Source organism: Trachypithecus francoisi, unplaced genomic scaffold (assembly GCF_009764315.1).
Source record: "Trachypithecus francoisi isolate TF-2019V2 unplaced genomic scaffold, Tfra_2.0 Lachesis_group9, whole genome shotgun sequence".
Taxonomy (NCBI): Eukaryota; Metazoa; Chordata; class Mammalia; order Primates; family Cercopithecidae; genus Trachypithecus; species Trachypithecus francoisi.
In genome coordinates, this window is record NW_022681474.1 from 19,769,950 (window position 1) to 19,789,922 (window position 19,973).

General features: G+C 42.4%; 1 protein-coding gene and 1 long non-coding RNA gene across 3 annotated transcripts in view; one reads left to right on the top strand and one right to left on the bottom strand.

Annotated features, from left to right (window-relative positions):
• Positions 1–19,973, bottom strand: part of ST8SIA6 (ST8 alpha-N-acetyl-neuraminide alpha-2,8-sialyltransferase 6) — a 138,108-nt gene that overhangs the window by 111,386 nt on the left and 6,749 nt on the right. The gene's annotated exons all lie outside the window — the stretch shown is intronic.
• LOC117082177 lies at positions 805–19,398 on the top strand. Its single transcript, XR_004436506.1, has 3 exons — positions 805–1,179; positions 16,918–17,030; positions 19,180–19,398. It is a non-coding gene; the product is annotated as an uncharacterized LOC117082177 (long non-coding RNA).

The window sequence follows — 19,973 nt, forward strand, 5'->3', positions numbered from 1 at the left end:
CAGGTATCTTGGATTTATGGAAACACATTTGCTGATGAAAAGAGGACAGCCCTGACTAGCACTTTCTCTTTTTGCCTCTGAGTTCGAGTAGGCAAGAAGTACACGAGTCTTTCTGTTTGTATGAAGAAAAAGAAAGAAGATCGTCGTGTATATTGTCAGAGCGTTTTGAGACATTGTTTTGACTTCATTTTAAGGCCTATTAACTTCTAGTATTATCCCTAGCAGATTTCCTCACTAAAGTGAGTGACCAAATCTCCCTCAATTTCTTTAAATGCTATCACATAAAAACTTGAACATGTATTCCATAGGTTGCTGTGATGATAAGCAGATAATATGTGCCAAGCACCCAGCTGGGTGTGTCCTGGTGCAGCCGCCATCGACCCTTCCCCTCCCCTCCCCACACTCTGTCCTCCTCCTTAGTTGTCTTGCTGATGGCTTCCTGTCTGTAGAGTACATTACAAACCCTAATACTTTCATTCATTTACTGATGTAGCAAATTCTTATTTTTATTTGATATATGACACTCCATAAATCCTGGAGATACAAAAATGATGGGTAGTTCCTGCTGTTGCATTGTTCTCAATCTGCCCAAGAAGTGGGCAAATAGAGTCAGTCGACACTGGCGTGATACTGACCTATGTGAAGAAACACACAAGGAGAAAGTTAGAGACAGGAGAGGCCATTGGAAGGGCTTCCCGAGGAAAGCAGGCACTGAGCTGTGTCTCCAGGGAGGAGCTAAGCAACCAGCTAGGTAGAGGAGGAGGCAGCCAAGCAGAAGGAACAGCAAGTAAAAGTGCACAGAGGCCAGAGAGAAGAATGTGTCTGAATTGATAGAAAAGGGGACAGGAAGGTGAAGAGCGGCACCAAGAAGCAGAGGACAGCCACGGAGCTGGCATCATGGGAGTCCAAGGAGAAAACCAGTGTGAAGTGGAAGCCGTGGTCAAATTCGAGGAAGCAAGTAGTGCAAGGATAGACCTGTTGGCTACGATGCCGACCATCTCAGCAGAAAGCCTGCTGGGAGAACAGTAGGTGGGGCAGAAGTCATTCTGTGATAACCTGAGAAATGAATGGGGGTTGAACGCTGTCAACATGTTATGTGGCTTTTGTGGCCTGAGCTGCACCGCCACACCCCCTTCCTGTTGTGTAGGGGGATTCATGATGATATTAGTAGCACATCCGGTAAGCGCGATCTGGGGCTTCATTTAACATCTTGTGTTTTGTTCTGTTGTGCCCCCTCCTCCTGTTGGTTTATATCCAGTATTAGTAGATAGATCTCTTTAAAACTTGGCTTCGTATTTTGGACTACATCAATTACCCTTAGAATTTATGATCGCTTAATCATTTATACTGCGAGTTTTTCACTTTAGGGATATAATAGATCATCACCACGACTAACCCCACCACCAACACCCCCACATACTCCTCAGTACTTTTTCTACCTTTTATTTCTATTTTTCTTTTCTGTTTTCGAGGCAGGATGTCACTCTGTTGCCCAGGCTGGAATGCAGTGGCATGAAATCAGCTTTTCTTTTACTTGCTGTTCCTTCTGCTTGGCCGCCTCTTCCTCTACCTGGATGGTTGCTTAGCTCCTCCCTGGAGACACAGCTCAGCGGCTTCTTTCCTCGAGCCCTTCCAACTGCCTCTCCTCCCTCTCACTTTCTCCCTGTGTGTTTCTCCCTGTGTGCCCATGAAATCTGCAACCTCCACCTCCCGGGCTCAGGTGATCCTGTCACCTCACCCTCCTGAGAATAGCTGGAACTACAGATGTGTACCACCATGCTCAGCTAATTCTTGCATCTTGTGTAGAGACAGGGTCTCACTACGTGCTCAGGCTCGACTTGAACTCCTAGGCTCAAGTGATCTGACCACCTCAGACTCCCAGAGTGCCAGGATTACAGGCATGAGCCACCATGACTGGCCTTACTTTTTCAACTTCTATTTGTACTTCACATTTTACCATTTGGAGCTTCATTTAGCATCTGGTACCTTTCTTCTATAGCATCCCTTCTCTTCCAAATATTTATATTCTTTGTTAAAATTTTTTTATTTCAGTAGTTTTTGGGGTACAAGTGTTTTTTTGTTACATGGATGAATTGTACGTGGTGAATTCTGAGATTTTAGTGCACCCATCACCTGAGTAGTGTACATTGTACCTATGTGTAGTTTTTTTCTCTCTAGCGCTCCTCCCGTCTTCCCCCTTCTGAGTCTCTTTTTTTTTTTGAGACGGAGTCTCGCTCTGTCACCCAAGCTGGAGTGCACTGCCAAGATCTCAGCTCACTGCAAGCTCCGCCTCCCGGGTTCACTCCATTCTCCTGCCTCAGCCTCCTGAGTAGCTGGGACTACAGGCGCCCGCCACCTCGCCCGGCTAGTTTTTTGTATTTTTTAGTAGCGACGGGGTTTCACGGTGTTAGCCAGGATGGTCTCGATCTCCTGACCTTGTGATCCGCCCGCCTCGGCCTCCCAAAGTGCTGGGATTACAGGCTTGAGCCACCGCGCCTGGCCAGCCCTTCTGAGTCTCTAAAGACCATTATATCCACTCTGTATGTCTCTGCATACTCATAGCTTAGCTCCCATTTATAAGTGAGGATATACAGTTTTTGGTTTTCTACTCCTGTGTTACTTCACTAAGAATAATGGCCTCCAGCTCCATCCAAGTTGCTGCAAAAGACATTATTTTGTTCCTTCTTATGGCTGAGTAGTATTCCATGGTGTATATACACCACATTTTCTTTATCGACTCATTGGATGGGCACTTACGTTAGTTCCATATCTTTGCAATTGTGAATTGTGCTACTATAAACATGCGTGTGGTTGTGTATTTTTCATATAGACTTCTTTTCCTTTGGCTAGATACTTGATAGTGGGATTGCTGGATTGAATGGTAGATCCACTTTTAGTGGAATCTTCACGCTGTTTTCCATAAAAGCTGTGCTAATTTGCATTCCCACCAGCAGTGTCTAAGTGTTTCCTTTTCCCCACATCCTCACCAACATCTGTTGTTTTTGACTTTTTAATAATGGTCGTTTTTTGCCAGTGTAAGGTGGTATCTCACTGTGGTTTTAACTTGCATCTCCCTGATGATTAGTGGTGTCAAGCAGTTTTTCCTATGTTTGTTGGCCATTTGTATGTCTTGAGAATTGTCTATTCATGTCCTTTGCTCACTTTTTGATGGGATTATTTTTCTCTTGTTGATTTGTTTGAGTTCCTTGTAGATTCTGGATTCTAGCCCTTTGACAGATGCATAGTTTGCAAATATTTTCTCCCATTGTGTCAGTTGTCTATTTACTCTGCTGATTATTCCTTTTATATTCTTATTAAGGTTACATGAAAGACTTGCTCAGTGTGATCGGGGGCTCCCTCTTGTGGCAGACAGTGGCCCAAAGCCATTCCCAAACCCCTTTCCTTTGCCTGCCTTCAATACACAGGCTACTAAGCGAGACATTTATCTTTCTAGACTTCCAGAAGCCAAGGCTGAGCGTGTGACACTTATGGCTAAAAAGATTTAGGCAGAAATCTTTGAGTAGGGATTTCCTTTTCAACTACAAAGGCAAAGCCTCATTAGGAAAAAGCCCTTTGCTCTTGTCTTTTTCTTTCCTTCTCAGCTGTGGAGCAGACTGCCCCAAGGGCTGCCACCTTTGGCCGACATGAGCATGAGAACCAGCAGCTGAGGACGGCTGGAAGGCACCCGAGGACCAGGTAGCTCCCACCCTGAGATGGAGGGTAAGGGAAAGAAAGTCAGGGCAGGTCTTTTGAACCACATTTGTAACATTTATATAAAAGAAATGTCTTCACAGTGCTGTTTTAAAGGTATTTTAAGCACATCATTTCAAAGTGTGACCGGAATAATGATATACCAATTCGAAAGCAGTTATTTTAGTGAATAAAAGTTTCGTTTTAAAGGGGGGGGGGGAGGGTGTGACTGTAATATAGATTTATTTGGATTTCTGAAAAATATAGCCCAACCAGGCTATGGTAGAAAAAGCATTAACTGTTAGAACAACAACACAGAGCCCGCTGCAAAAACAAGGAAAGAATTCAGAAAGCCAGCGTGAGATCCTCTCTGTCCTAAAAACAACCCTGCAGGAAGGCATCCTGGGTTCAAGTCCCAAGTTGTACACCTACTAGCTGTGTGACCTTAGGCAAATCACTGCAGTTTCTCTGTGCCTCATGGTCTTCTTTTGGGGGAAAAAAAAAAGGAATTTGCCCAACAAATAGTCAGTTTCTACTATATGCCATTAGTATTCCAGGCACAACTGTTAATGAAACGGACAAACATCTCTGTCCACATGGAGCTCGCTGCCTAGTGGGAGGAGATAGATAAGAACAAGTACTGTGAAATATATGTGGTGTCATATGATGAAAAGTGATACAGGAAAAAATAGAGCAAAGAAAGAGGAAACAGAGAGTAAGTTTAAGAGTGGAGTCTGAAGGGAGAGACAGAAAGCCAGAAGCCAGAAGCCGAAAACCGGAAGCAGGAAGTAGACTAGGTGGGTATCTGGGGGATGCTCATGAAAGACCCTTGGTCCAGGCAGAGAACACTGTTGGAGACAAGGTGCCAGAGCATACCATGTTCTAGAAATAGCTGGAAGTTCCATGCAGCTGGAACACAGTGAGCAAGGAGAGTTGAAAGAGATGAAGTCAGAGAAGCAGTGGGGACCAGATTTTTTAATGACTCACCAGCCTGGGAAAAGACTTGGGCCTTCACTGAGTGAACTGAGGAGTCACTGGAGGAGAGCGACAGGATGGAGTATGTATTTAAAAGGACCATTCAGCGTGCTGTTTTGAGAATAGATTCTGGAAGAGGACAGTAGTTCTGAGGCAATTACAACAATCTGAGCAGACAGGAGGAGAAGGTCCTTTTCCACCCCACGGATTTGCTGTGATGTAATGTGTATGAATGTGAATTTCAAGAGACTGCCTGCGTTTATGATACATTATTATTGCCAGTTTATGACCTTTATGCTAAAAACGTGCTAGCAGGAAAAAATATAGCCAACAAATGCAGTTGCATATGAGCTCACAGACAATGATAAAACACACTTTTCAGCTTTTCAAAGAGTTGACGCCACATTGGTGTCTGATTTAGATCCTACTTAATGGCTCAAGGAAACAGATGAGTGAGACCTGTTAAAGAAAACTAAATATGGCCTGAGGACTCTGCACTTCTATATTAGGGTCCTTGTGGAAGAGCTGTAACCTAGCTTAATAGTCAGACAAGATTGAAGAGCTAACTTAGAAGTATGTGCCTGTAACAATAGCTGAGTCTTGGCCAATTCCAGCAGCTATACTTCAACCACTCATAGACTGCTAAGTGTTCAAACTGTGTTCAAATAAGACAAACACTAACCTGTAACCACCTCAGTTGTCTCTGTACCTCACTGCCAACTTCTGTGTGTCACTTCCTTGTTTGTTGTTGTTGTTGTTGTTTTGTTTGTTTGTTTTGTATATAAATTTGCTCTGACAATGAGGCATCCCTGGAGTCTCTTTGAATCTGCTGTGATTCTGGGGACTGCCCGATTCATGAATTGTTTGTTGCTCAATTAAACTCCTTTAAATTTAATTTGGCTGAAGTTTCTCTAATAACAGACCAATGACAGGTCACATCCCAACTTCTATGGCTTCTTTATGTGACTCAGGAAACTAATGAACATTTTAAATCTGGGGGAAAAAAATAACCTATACCTTTCCTCAACAGGACAAAAGCACATTTTTTTTTTTTTTTTTGAGACGGAGTCTCCCTCTGTCGCCCGGGCTGGAGTGCAGTGACCGGATCTCAGCTCACTGCAAGCTCCACCTCCCGGGTTTATGCTATTCTCCTGCCTCAGCCTCCCGAGTAGCTGGGACTACAGGCGCCCGCCACCTCACCTGGCTAGTTTTTTTTTTTTTGTATTTTTTAGTAGAGACGGGGTTTCATCTTGTTAGCCAGGATGGTCTTGATCTCCTGACCTCGTGATCCGCCCGACTCGGCCTCCCAAAGTGCTGGGATTACAGGCTTGAGCCACCGCGCCCGGCCCAATAACACATTTTTATATCAGCTTGTTAAACACACGTGACACATCTATATCAAGTTGCTACTCACACACACACCCTTGCTTAAATAATTGTTAAACACCTGTGGTCCAAAAAAATAATCACAGGGCATCACTAATTCATTCGCCAGATTAAAGATCTAAGATACAGCTTTAATATCCAACCATTGGTAATCAAGGAAATTCCAGTTAAAACAGATACCATTTTCGCCCATCAAACTAACAAAAATATAAACATAATAATACTTAATGTTTATGATAGACCCCCAACTGATCAGAAACAGATGCTGGGCCCATGGTAGGCACTTCCCCTGTGCAGACACCCGCTCAACCAGGTATCCACCTCTGGAGTCCCTGGAAGGAGGGCCAGGGGCTGGGGGCAGTGCAGCCGGGACTCAGGGCTGCAGCCCTCTCGGCACTTTAAAAACTGGTATGGCCATCCTGGCCGAACATCAGCTCTGCCTCACTGCAGCCCCAGTCATCTCTCCAAATTACAGACTTCATCAGGTCGTCCACCTGAAAAGCCTTCAATAAAGTCCCAAAACCTGTGAGATAATGCCTGAATTATTTAGCAAGGAGTGCCCCTTTGTTTTGTAGCCCCCCTATCTACTTTTCCAGCCTCACATTCACCTGTCTTCAATGCATATCCTGGGACCCAACCATCCCGAGAGATTTTTCAGCTTCACAAACCCATCTTGTGCTTATATCCTTAAGCCTTTAGATGTGGTGCCAAGGTCTTTTTCCCTTCTTGCCTGCTCAAGGAATTTCTACTTATCCTTCAGGACTCAAAACAGGCACTTGTACCTGTTTAGCCTCCCCTGGCTTCTCTCCCTTGGGCTATCCCCTCTTCATGCCTAGACATATTTCAAGGACAGCATTTATGCAGAATGGTCATTACATATGCTGCTTCCCACCCTCTAGATGGGGGACTCCTTGGGAGCAGGGACAGATGCTTTCTTGGGACTATGTCCACAGATTCTGAAACTCCGGCTGACCAGGGCAGAGTCTCAGAAAATCTTCAAAGATTCGGCAATTGATGTGCTTTGCCACAAACACTACAGAGCTGGACCTAGCACCTGCCTTCCTAAGGAAAGAAGGATGTTTTTACCCAATCAAATTAGGTACCACCTGCATATCCACCCTGTTGGTACCCAGGCTCTGAGATAAGAGCACAGGTTTCCTGCAGCATAAATATCCACTGAACGGATGAATGAAGTCATTAATAACCTTTTGACTGTGTGCTGGAGTCAGTACTGTGCTGAGAATATTTTCAAAAGAAAAGAAAATCATCTTTTTGAGTGAGTCGGGATAGAATCTTTGGATATAAATTCATTCTTTTCTTAGGGGACTTGCTCTTAATGAAACTCAGGGTGAATGAGGTAGATGTGCTTATTCCCCGGACCTTCCTGAAAGTACAGTACAATCCCACAAATATAGCCTGAACCTGTGTCTGTAGGTGTTGGGAGGACACACACACATACACACACACACACACACACACACACACACGGGAAAGGGAAACTGAGTTGGTTAACTGCAACTTGGGTAAAGTAAATAATGAGGCCTCAGTGCACGTTCACTGGCATGGTTTATGGTTTCTCTTGTGCCACGAGAGGGCAACTTTCTGGAGGTGGCCACTAGAACACCAGCTTCCACCTTTAAGGCTGGGCACAGACTCTCCGACCCACCCACACAGACTGGGGCAGCTCCAAGCTCCCAGACTCAGCAAGGACTCCCATGCTGAGAAAGCTCTCCAGGTTATTTTCAAAAATGGCCTGGGGCCTGAATTACACCCAGGGGGATGCCAGCCCCTGGAAAGCCCCCTGAAGCTGACCTCTCCATGCCTGGCTTATTCTGCATTCCTTGTTGCTGCTGCTTATCTGAATTCATTAAGTTTGACTTTATAATCTGAAGAGATTCAAAGATCTGAGCTGGTCTCTTGCTTCTCAGTATGGTATGTGGCTTCTAGACCAAATTCCATCACCTCCAGGTCTCCCCAAGGCCCTCTGTCCCCAAAAGCCTGTCACATGTGCTCATCTCCTTCTTCCAAGTCCCCTAAATGTCCAGAAAGCTCCATCTCCATTTCCTATGAGACACACTGCAACTTATCTCCATTTCACCATCTGGAGCCTAATTCCCATGAGGGCAAAGACCATGAGGAGCACAGGCTTCAGCTTTGTGGCCTGGGACAAGTTGCTGACCTCTCTGTGTCATGGCCTCTCCTTTGGTGAAATGAGAATATTACCAGTTCTACATAATAACGTTGTGGTGAGAATTAAATGAAATCATACAAAGCTGCTGAAACCCGGTGCTTAGTAACAGTTGAATAATTGCTAAACTTCCTTGGTTCTATTGAGCTTGACACAATGTCTTTGTGTAAGTCCCACACATCACAGGGACTCCCATTTGGGTGACTATTCTCTATCTTAAACACACAGCATTTCAGCCCTGACTTGAGCTGCTTATAAAATGGAGGGCAATGCAAGAAATCTGAATATTAATGGAAAAATTTGCCCATTCTGTCTGTGTCTCACCTCAAGATATTTTTAATAACAACGTGGATTGCCTAACGAGACTTGTTAAAAGTTGGTGCTCTTCAAAAATAGTTACATCCTCTCATATCCCAACGACAAAACTTTACTTCTGTGAAAGCTGATTATGTGAATTGGGTGATTCTTGCCATACCCAAATAAATCAGAGTCTAGGGACCAGCGGGGGGAAAAGCACTCTGCACATAGCACCTGCTTTAAAAATTATCCACAAACCCAGCTACCAAAACAATGTGCTGTAACCCTAAGATGAGTTTTACTTAGCAGCTGCTGGAATCACCTGCTGCGACTCTAAGACTAGTTTTACTTACCACGGTCACTCACCAGTCAGAGCTTGCCAGCTCCCAAAACCTTCTATAGTGCCAATGAGGTTTCTTTCTAAACAATACGTAACACTTCTCTTACTGATAAAACTCTAATATGGTTTGGCTGTGTCCCCACACGCATCTCATCTTTAATTGCCACCTGTTGTGGGAAGGTCCTGGGGGGAGGTAATTGAATTAATAGCAGGTCTTTCATGTGCTATTCTCATGATAGTGAATAAGTCTCACGAGATCTGATGGTTTTATAAAGGACAGTTTTCCTGCACAAGCCCTCTTCCCTTGTCTGCCACCCTGTGAGATATGCCTTTTACCTTCCACCACCATTGTGAGGCCTTTCCAGCCACGTGGAACTGTGAGTACATTAAACCTCTTTCTTTTGTAAATTGCCCAATCTCAGGTATGTCTTTATTAGCAGCGTGAAAGCTAACTAATACAAACGCCCAACTTTCTCTTTGTTCTTCAGGCATACCCAAGACCACTCCATCTGTGTGTATGCCCCAAATTGCAATTCTGTGATTCCCAAATAAAACATTTCACTTAGGCCGGGCGCGGTGGCTCACGCCTGTAATCCCAGCACTTTGGGAGGCCGAGGCGGGCAGATCACTAGGTCAGAAGATCGAGACCATCCTGGCGAACACGGTGAAACCCCGTCTCTACTAAAAATACAAAAAAGTTAGCCGGGTGAGGTGGCGGGCGCCTATAGTCCCAGCTACTCAGGAGGCTGAGACAGGAGAATGGCGTGAACCCAGGAGGCAGAGGTTGCAGTGTGCGGACATCGCTCCACTGCACTCCAGCCTGTGACAAAGCAAGGCTCCATCTCAAAAATAATAATAATAATAAATAAATAAATAACCATTTCACTGACAGAGTCATCTCTCTCTCTCTCTCTCTCTCTCATACGTATTTCATATATATTTGAGGGAGGGTCTCTCTGTTGCCTCAGGCTGGAGTGCAGTGGCACAGTCACAGCTCACTGCAGCCTTGAACTCCTGGACTCAAGCAATTCTTCTGCCTCAACCTCCCGAGTAGTAGGGACTACATATGTGCCATCACACTCAGCTAATTTTATTTTATTTTTTAATTTTTAGTTTATAGAGACATGGTCTCACTATGTTGCCCAGGCTGGTCATGAACACTTGGCTTCAAATCCTCTTGGCTTGGCCTCCCAAAGTACTGGGATTACAGGGGTAAGCCACCATGCCTGGACTCTCTCTATATTTTACTTTGATTTCAGCATACTTGGTGTCAGAAGTGGAGTCTGAAGCAGACTTACCTTGGAGAGATCAACAACTGGCCCAGGAACTATGGCTTGTGGTATCCACATTCAGGCCCCTTGGACCTTTGTTTTCTTTTCCTTTCTTTTCTTTTCTTTCTTTCTTTCTTTCTTTTCTTTCTTTCTTCTTTCTCTCCTCCTTTCCTTTCTTTCTCTTTCTTTTTTTCTCTCTCTTTCTTTTCTTTCTTTCTTTCTCTCTCTCTCTTTCTTTCTTTCTTTCTCTTTCTGTCGTCTTTCTCCCTTCCTTCCCTTCCTTCCTTCCCCTCCCTTCCTTCCCTTCATTCCCTTCCCTCCCTTTCTTTCTTTCTCTCTTCCTTTCTTTCTTCTGTCACCCAGGCTTGAGTGCAGTGGCCCAATCTCAGCTCACTGCAATCTCTGTCCCCCGTGCTCAAGCAATTCTTCTGCCTCAGCCTCCTGAGTAGCTGGGCACCACCATACCCGGCTGATTTTTGTATTTTTAGTAGAGATGGGGTTTCACCATATTGACCAGGCCAGTCTCAAACTCCTGACCTCGTGATTCACCCACCTCGGCCTCCCAAAGTGCTAGGAATACAGGTGTAACCATGCCTGGCCCTGTCCCCCTGTTTCTGTAGGTTGCCTCTTTTACCGCCTGGTGAATCTCTCTTGGATTAAACTCTCTGTTTTATTTTATTTTATTTTACTGAGCTTGATTTTATTTGGGAATTGGTTATGAGAGGTCTTTCCCCCTCCTGGTTATGAGATCTCGTGTTTAGAAAGGGGTTTTTCCCCTCCTGGTTACAGAGACTTTTCCCCACTGGAGAAGAGTTATCATCTTTCTTGATAAGTATGTACTTTATACTCCACAATTTGGCTTTTGTGTATTCGGCATTAAACCGAATCACCTAGATAAATTTATTTACAAATGGGCTCTCAAAATTCAAAGGCATGCCAGTATAGCTCCTGCTCTGGGACCCCCGCTGGTAACATACACAAACATTATGGAGATCATTCAAAAAGTCTGTTTTACTGAAAACTAAACTAAAAAAAAAAAAAAAATTGCACCTATAAAATCATAGTCCAAATAGGACACATATCTCAATTGGTATCTTAAGGCTCCAAAACACATTCAGGACTCACAGACTGCCTCTGAGCTAGCTGAGCCTTTCCGGTCCAAAGCCTTTCCCTTCCCTTCCTACACCTCCTCCTCTTTATCTTTCTCTCAGCTAAGCTCTCTTTCTCCAAAACTCCTCAGCTATTCTGTCTTACTGACTATTTAAGTAAAGACACTTGGAAACCAGAAGATAACAAAGAAAATCATTTTGACCTTTGTGGTACTTATTAAAAGCAAAAGATGAAATTCCCATGTAAAAGACACTTCCTCTGTACTAAAAGGAAAGGCAAACTCTTATCTTTGAGGAAAAGGGATTGACACCAAGAGAATACTGCACAGGCCTTGTTAGAATAACTCTTACCTTTTGAGTCTCTTCATATAATTCAGTCACATTTTCAGAGTTAACAATTCTTTATTCAATCCAGTGTGTTGGTCACTGACTCAAACTGCCTTACCCAAAAGGTGCTTCACAGCCTCCATAAGATGACCTATTATGGCAAATAAAAAACACAAACCACCTTCCAAACTACAGCTTTTTACAGTTTTACGGTTTCTACTTAATTTCAAGTTGAAAATGCTGTCTTCTTCATTTAAAATGATAATTTCATTTCTTGAGATAGAATTTTCCTCTTCCAGCTTTTCAGATTCACATCTCAAGTTTCAGGTATTCAGCTTTTTACACATCTCACTACATATGATTTACAGGTCATGCATTATTACTTTCTGGGCTTCTTCCTCCTGTCTCTTCGTTTTTTGTTTTGTTTTGTTTTGTTTTTCTGGAGGTGGGGATGGAGCCTCTCTGTGTTGCCCAGACTGGAGTGCAGTGGTGCAATCTCGACTCACTGCAACCTCTGCTTCCTGTGTTCAAGTGTTTCTCGTGCCTCAGCCTCCCGAGTAGCTGGAATTAGAGGCACCCACCAACACACCCTGCTAATTTTTGTACTAGTAATGGAGACAGGGTTTTGCCATGTTGGCCAGGCTGGTCTCACACTCCTGACCTCAGGTGATCCACCCCCCTCAGCCTCAGCAAAGTGCTGGGATTACAGGCATGAGCCACCATGCCCAGCCTATGTTTAACTTTTTATGAAACTGCCAAACTCTTTTCCAAAGTAGTTGCACTTGGACCTCCATGAATGTCTGATTTAGTGCCAGCAATCTCTAAGCCTCATCTCCCCCCCATGTCTGTCGCCTCCTGCACAATCCTAACAAGGCTCACTTTACCCCCACTACTCATGTGTGGATTGAGCGACTCCCAGGCCAACTGCACGTGAAGAAGAGGTATCACTACCAGGCATGCTGAGGTTATCTCCCAGGAGGAAATGGCTCATTAGAAATCATTAGAGCAATAAAATATCCATGCAGCTGTTCCTACAAAGTGCATGAACATAAATGGAGGTATTTTCAATTGTACAACAAAGATTCAACACTCCCTTGAACTATGTGGATCTTCCAACAAGGAAAGGAAGATCTTAAATAAACTCCCAGTGCCAACAATCTTAAACTGGATGCCGACTCTGACTTCACTCCATTACAGCAATTTGAATAGGGAATAACTATGGGATTCAGGATAACAATGCCCATGGCTTTCATAACTATAAGCAATAGGAAATTACTCCACAACTCCTGGAGGCAAAGGGATACTGATTTTTAATCACTTTTGTAATAGTTTCTCAACTCAATAGTTTCTCAAATGTAATTTGTTTTTTGTTTTGTTTTATTGTTTTGTGTGTGTGTGTGTGTGTGTGTATGTTTGAAACTGATTCTTGCTCTGTCACCCAGGCTGGAGTGCAGTGGCGTGATCTCAGCTCACTTTCACCATGTTGGCCAGGCTGATCTCGAACTCCTGACCTCAAGTGATCCACCTGTCCCAGCCTCCCAGAGTGCCGGGATTACAGGTGTGAGCCACCGTGCCAGGCCTCAAATGTAATTTGTAATAGTTTCTCAAATGTAAAACTTTGCCTCAAGGTCTTAGGGCTATCCATAGATTCATAAGGAGTAGACAAAACTCCTGTGCACTGCACCGGCTATTCAATCTCCCTGTTCTAAAACTTCTTATCCTCCTCTAACCCTAACCCAGAACTTCCTCCCTAAGTGAGTAATAAACCTTTCTGTGATCCCACTGAAGAACCACTGTCAGGATCTTTGGCAGTAGAAGCTAACCTTGGGAGGAAGCTTTCTCCATGTCACGGTGGCATTGCTACAAAAGCCACTATAAAAGGCATGGAGTTGTATCTTATTGTGGTTTTGGTTTGCATTTCCCTAATGATTACTGATGTTGAACATTTTGTCACATGCTTATTAGCCATCTATCTTCTTTGCTGAAGATAGGTCTTCAACTCTGCCCATTTTTAAACTGGGTTTGTCTTCTTGTTAATTGAGTTGGAAGAGTGCTTCACATATTCTGGATACAAGTCTTTTATTGGATGTATGATATACCAATATCTTCTCTCAGTCAATGGCTTATCTTTTTATATTCTTAATGGTGTCTGTTGAAGCACAAACTATTTTTTTAATTTAGGAAAAATATAATTTATCAAATTTTTCTTTTGTCGATTATGCTTTTGGTGCCACATCTAAGAACTCTGCCTGATTCAAGGTTCTAAAAGTTTTCTTGTATGTTTTCTTTTTGACATTTTATGTCTGTAGCTTTTGTCTGTGATCCATGTGGAAACCATTCTTCTGTGTAGGGTGTAAAGTAAGGATCTAAACTTATCTTTTTTTTTCTTTTTTTGAGACAGAGTTTTGCTCTTGTTTTCTAGGCTGGAGTGCAATGGCATGATCTCAGCTGACTGCAACCTCCCCCTCCCAGGTACAAGTGATTCTCCTGTCTCAGCCTCCCAGGTAGCTCAGATTACAGGCATGAGCCACCACACCCGGATAATTTTTTCGTATTTAGTAGAGACGGGGTTTCACCATGTTAGGCTGGTTGCGAACTCCTGACCTCCGGTGATGCACCCGCCTCCGCCTCCCAAAGTGCTGGGATTACAGGCGTGGTGCCACCATGCCCAGCCCCGGGATCTAAACTTATCTTTTTGCCTATAGAGATCCCATTGTGCCAGCACCATTTGTTGAAAACTATCCTCGCTCCACCATCTGGAAGTCCCACCTCTAAATTCGTTAATTAATTTAATTGTCATTTGAAAGAATCTGTCAAACTCAATAAAATTACATTTATTAAAAAGATTTATTTGAAAATTCCACATTGAAATTGGCCCTAAATACAAGCTCTAATTTTTATTGTTTTTATAGTAAAGATAATATAAAACAATCTTTTTTTTTTTTTTTTTTTGAGATGGAGTCTTGCTCTGTCCCCCAAGCTGGAGTGCAGTGGCATGATCTGGGCTCACTGCAACCTCCACCTCCCAGGTTCAAGCAATTCTCCTACCTCAGCCTCCCGAGTAGCTGGGATTACAGGTGCCTGCCACCACGCCTGGTTAATTTTTGTATTTTTAATAGAGATGGGGTTTCCCCATGTTGGCCAGGCTGGTTTCAAACTCCTGACCTCTTGATCCACCTGCCTCGGCCTCCTGAAGTGCGGGGATTACAGGCATGAGCCACCACACCCGGCCAAAACAATCTTTTAAAATGTTATATGTGTCTCATTCTGCCAAAACACGCTCTTAAGGAAAATGGAAGAAACCATATACAGTGGGCAATGTTTGGTAAATGCAATATTTTCCAGGTTGTTACAGCTTTTTCCAAGAAACCAGCCCAAGAAACCAATATTACTATTCACATATGTGAGTAGTAATATACTATAAAATCAAAAAATTTATGTGCACACTTGTTAGCTTAGAATATGCCATTTTTCTTCAAAAGGATCCTCTAGCAGCAGCCCAGCGTAAATCTGAGTAACACTAATTTCTGCCTTGGAGATGCATTTTCTAAAATCATTATTTTTCTAAAGTTACATTTCTATACAAAGTTTCCATTGATCTGTAGCTTTTCAAAGAAAGTTCAAAATCCTACAGAAATGAGTGCTAGCATTGACTGAAAAGATATGTGATCATTAATCTCCAAATAGTTTATTTTTAAAAATTCTCCTAAGTACAAATATCATAAGACTTCATACCAGCTTGGTATTCAAATTTTTTGTTAATATACAGTCTTCCTTTAAGAAATAATTGTAGATATGGGCTTTCAACTCTGCGGGTTTAAATCATCCTCTTCCAATTAGAAAATTGTGTTTTATATGCTCACACATAAGCACACAACTGTAAACTCGGACTATTTTAATCACGTAAATCTCACTATCTGTCTATCCTGTAATACAACATGGTAAAGGGTACCTCCAAAAACCTAGACAAGGCAACAAAACTCAAATCCCAAAAAGCTGCTATTCTGGATTATAGTTGGGGTACAGTGGTGAAAAAGATAGACAAGGCTCTGACTTCCCAGAACTACAATCTATTGCATGTATAATATTCCCTAGATATAGGAAGCATAAATACTTTGGTATCCCCAAAGTGAATATGGTGTGTTGGGTGAACTCCCAGCTCAAAAACACAAAAATATGCCCACAACTTAATGTGCAAACAGTAAAGCAACATTGGCAAATATAAATATGTAGGATATAGGTGTCTTCCTGAAATAGCGAAGTACCAACAATATTATCAAATACATATTATAGCCTTAGAAGATACCTGGCAAACACCAGGTTTTGGAATCACACATTTATTTTATAGAGTTAGGAAATAAGGGGCTCTAATCTCAAAAAAAGAATATGTGGAATCCAAATATAGCTTCTAAAGACAGCATTCCAACAGAGGTTCCAGCAACCAGTGAGAGACTTTAATCATTTGCAAAATTAATGGTCTCTTTACAACCTCAATTTCTTGGAATGCTGCATTTAAAAATTATACGGTAGAGACTTTTGGTGTATTTTACAATAACAACAATAACTAGCAAGATAACAAAAATTATTTTACAATAACTGCAAAAGCACAGGTTGTGCCCTATAAAATTATCTTTAGAAATAATTATGCCCATGGATATGAATGTTCCTGAGAATTAATGACTGATTATCTACAGCATGTACAAATCATTCTTAGTACTTGGTGAAAAATAATAATAAATTTGTTTAAATCTGAGGACATAGAAAAGATGGGCTTAGCTGCCCTGGACAAGCTAAACTCCTCTAAGTGTATGTAGATAAATATACTACAGCAATGGCCATCTTCCTAATGGCAAAGGAAGCTATAAAACAAGACATCGGGGGAAAAAAGAGCACCTTTCTCATGTTTACCAAAACATCAGAGGTTCTTTATAGGCTTCTCTTTTTGCCCTGCAAATGAGAGATTACAGAACTCTCGCACCCTTAGATCACAGAAAAGCTAAAGACTACTGACTCTAAAAGGAATCACTGTACCTTGCAGAAGTGGGGATATATTTCTTTCCTTTTCTTCCTTTCATATCCCTTCTGCTGTAACCAAGCCTCTGGTCTCATTATTTCCAGCGTTAGCACCTAATATGCCAAAATGTCTGTGTTTCTCTATAACCACCCCTCCAAAGATATCCTTCCTGCCTCCACTGGGCAGTCAGGTTTTTTTCTTCTTTCAAATTTATGCCAATGTCTGTTGCCTTAAAGGAAGTGTCTAATAAGGAGACACTGAATTAATAGACAAGACCAGACAACACTACCCCACTAAGAAAGTCTTGATTTTTGTTGCAGGGAAACCACCTTTGCTTTGACATATGTGTGTAAGTGGTATTGTCTGCCGAATGTTGCCTCGTGAGTCATAAAAAGAAACTTACCAGCCTCTTTGTTAACAGAAGTGCTGTCAAGTAAGTAGTAGTTATATGAGTGAGACAGAAAATAAAATTCCACCTCCAACAACCTCTGAAATGGGAGGTGGGTCATTCAGACACCATTTCTTCATGAACTGCTGCCCTGTTCCTCTACCCAGTCCACAAAGAAAAGGCAATAGCAGGGCATTTCTTTGTGTCCTTCAAGCTCTCTCTGGCTCTCCTGTCCATGTGAAAAGACACCCATAGAAGCTCAGGGGTGACTGCAGCCCATATTCTGTAGCCCTCTACCTGGGTCAGCTGCCCTGGACAACTGCACCTGACAGTTTTTCCAGAGCAGAGCAGCCGGAGAGATGACAGAGAATGAAAACACTGAAAAATGTCAACCTGGGAAGCAAATGTGAAACCCATTTCCAAACAGGGAAGGCAAAGAGAAAAGCAAGTCACATCAGAACAGAGACTGGGGAGAAACCCCTCTGAGTCTTTAAAGAGAAGGGTTGCAATTAAGATGGAATTAGGAAGTGGAAAAAGAAGCAGAATGTAAGATGTAAAGCCTCTTTTCAAAGCCTTTCAGAAACCAGACTCAAGGCAACTTTATAGCATTCTGAATTTTTAAAATCAGAACACATATTAGTATCATTACTTCAGAAAGCAAAGACACAACAGTGAAAAAGCTTTTATTGCTCTCGGACGTAAAATCCAATAGCCTTCATCTATTTGGAGCATGGGGTGGAGAGGAAAGGGGTAAAAGGGTAAAAATCAAGTGTTCTAGAGTTAGGTTTAGTTTTCTTTTTTCAAGCTCTAGTTCACACTCATCTTGAATTTTCTGAAGCCTGTAGTTATGATCCCATTGTGAACATATACAACAAAAAATGTCGAATAAAACATTATTACAACTTTCAATATAAGACAGCAGAGAGTAAACAGTGCCTGATTTTCTCTCTTCCAGACTATTTACATTCTTACGAACAGACACAGGTCTACACAAAATGACAAGCGCACATTTGGTGGCAACAGATCAGCTGCTTCAGAAATTTATCTGGCTTGGGGAAGAGATATTATTAACAAGAGCAAATATGGACCCACTCTGAGGAATTACCAGCAGCTGATGTAAATTTTCACCTCAGAACCAGACCAGGTCCAGGGAGAAAAAAACTAGAGAGGTTTTGATTCTCCTCCCACTGTCTGCCTTTCTTTTCCAAAGAATAGAGAGCCTGCCCCAACTGGAAAATCAGGTAGCTTCTCCCACACAGGAAAGGATCTGCTGCCTGAGGCAGAAAGGGCTACTTGGGTGCCTGTGTTCCCAGTGCCCCTTCATTTCTCTCTTCCTACATCCTCTTGAGATTACATGTTGATTACATTATATTCTATTGTATTGTATTACATTATACAGCAACACTGAAAGAATGAAAGGAAACAGGAAAGGGAGTCAATCGGCCATTGCACCCTGCAGATGGTGGATACTGGGACAGCCCAGTGGGCCCAGCCCTCCCAGGGTTTTAGATGACATTTGCCAGATACCATTCCTGGCAGCAGCAGCAGGTCAGGGTGACCAGGATCACCTATAAATACATGTACTTTGAACAGTCATGAAACTAAGGCATGAGAGCAAGAGATAGCTTTGGGGTGTGGTATCCATAAATTCAAATCAGTAAATTTCATGTTATGTGTATTTTATCACAATTAAAAAAAAAAAAACTCAAACTTTAAACATTCAGAGATTTGTTTAAGGGGGTATATGGCTCTGGTATCCATAGTGCTGTAAAAAGGGAAATCTTTTATTCCCTGAGGTGGACAGCAAGAAGTCCTAAGTCCTCCAGTCTGATAAGCACAGTGGGACAGAGGACTCCTCACTTGAGGACATCTAGGTTGAAAACAAACAAACAAAAAAAATCACAAAACTTATGAAAATATTCTATAATGTAGGAGGAGGCTATTGCTCTTAAAATGCAGAGAAGAATCCTACTTTTGAAAAACAGTTAACTACAAGAAACAAGAAATCTTTAGAAAACATTCCCTTTGTGGTCTCAAGGAAATATAAGAAAACACAAAATAACAAATAGAAAGTGAGATGTAAAAGGCTATTTAGATGCTTTCTGAGATGTAAACTGATACAGTAAGTTTCAGGCTGAGAGAAGAAAATAATTGTAAAGAATAAAAAATGTAACCAATTTACTGTTTTCGATAGAGCACAACAGAGAAGTGACACTTCAGAAAAGTAATTCAGTAACATGGAAGACAAATTTGAGAAGCCATCCCAGAAAGCAGAGGAAAAAGACAGAGCCAAAATCTGAAAGAGAAATAAAGTTATTAACTTGTGGAGGGGATGGTGAAGAAAAGGAAGAATAAGAACAATGCAAGACAGAAAACGAAGATTCACTTCACAAAATAGAGGAAAAAATAAAATGTCTACAAAGCTTTAAGAATAAAAAGAAAAAAAAGAACTGGGAGTGGTGGCTCATGCCTGTAATCCTAGCACTTTGGGAGACTGCAGCAGCTGAATCACCTGAGGTCAGGAGTTCAAGACCAGCCTGGCCAACATGGCGAAACCCCATCTCTACTTAAAAAAAAAAAAAAAATTAGCTAAGCGTGGTGGTGGACGCTGCCTGTAATTCCAGCTACTTGGGAGACTGAGGCAGAAGAATTGCTAGAACCCTGGGGACGGAGGTTGCAGTGAGCCAAGATGGCACCATTACTGACTGTGTCTCAAAAAAAAAAAAAAAAAAGAATATAGCTGTGATCGAATAACAGAATCCATGTATGAAAAATAAGAATTGTGGCCAGGAGCAGTGACCCATGCCTGTAATCCCAGCACTTTGGGAGGCCGAGGGGGTCAGATCACGAGGTCAGAAGTTGGAGACTAGCTTGGCCAACAGAGTGAAACCCCATCTCGACTAAAAATATAAAAATTAGCTACGTGCAGTGGCGCACGCCTGTAATCCCAGCTACTCAGGAGGCTGAGGCAGGAGAATCACTTGAACC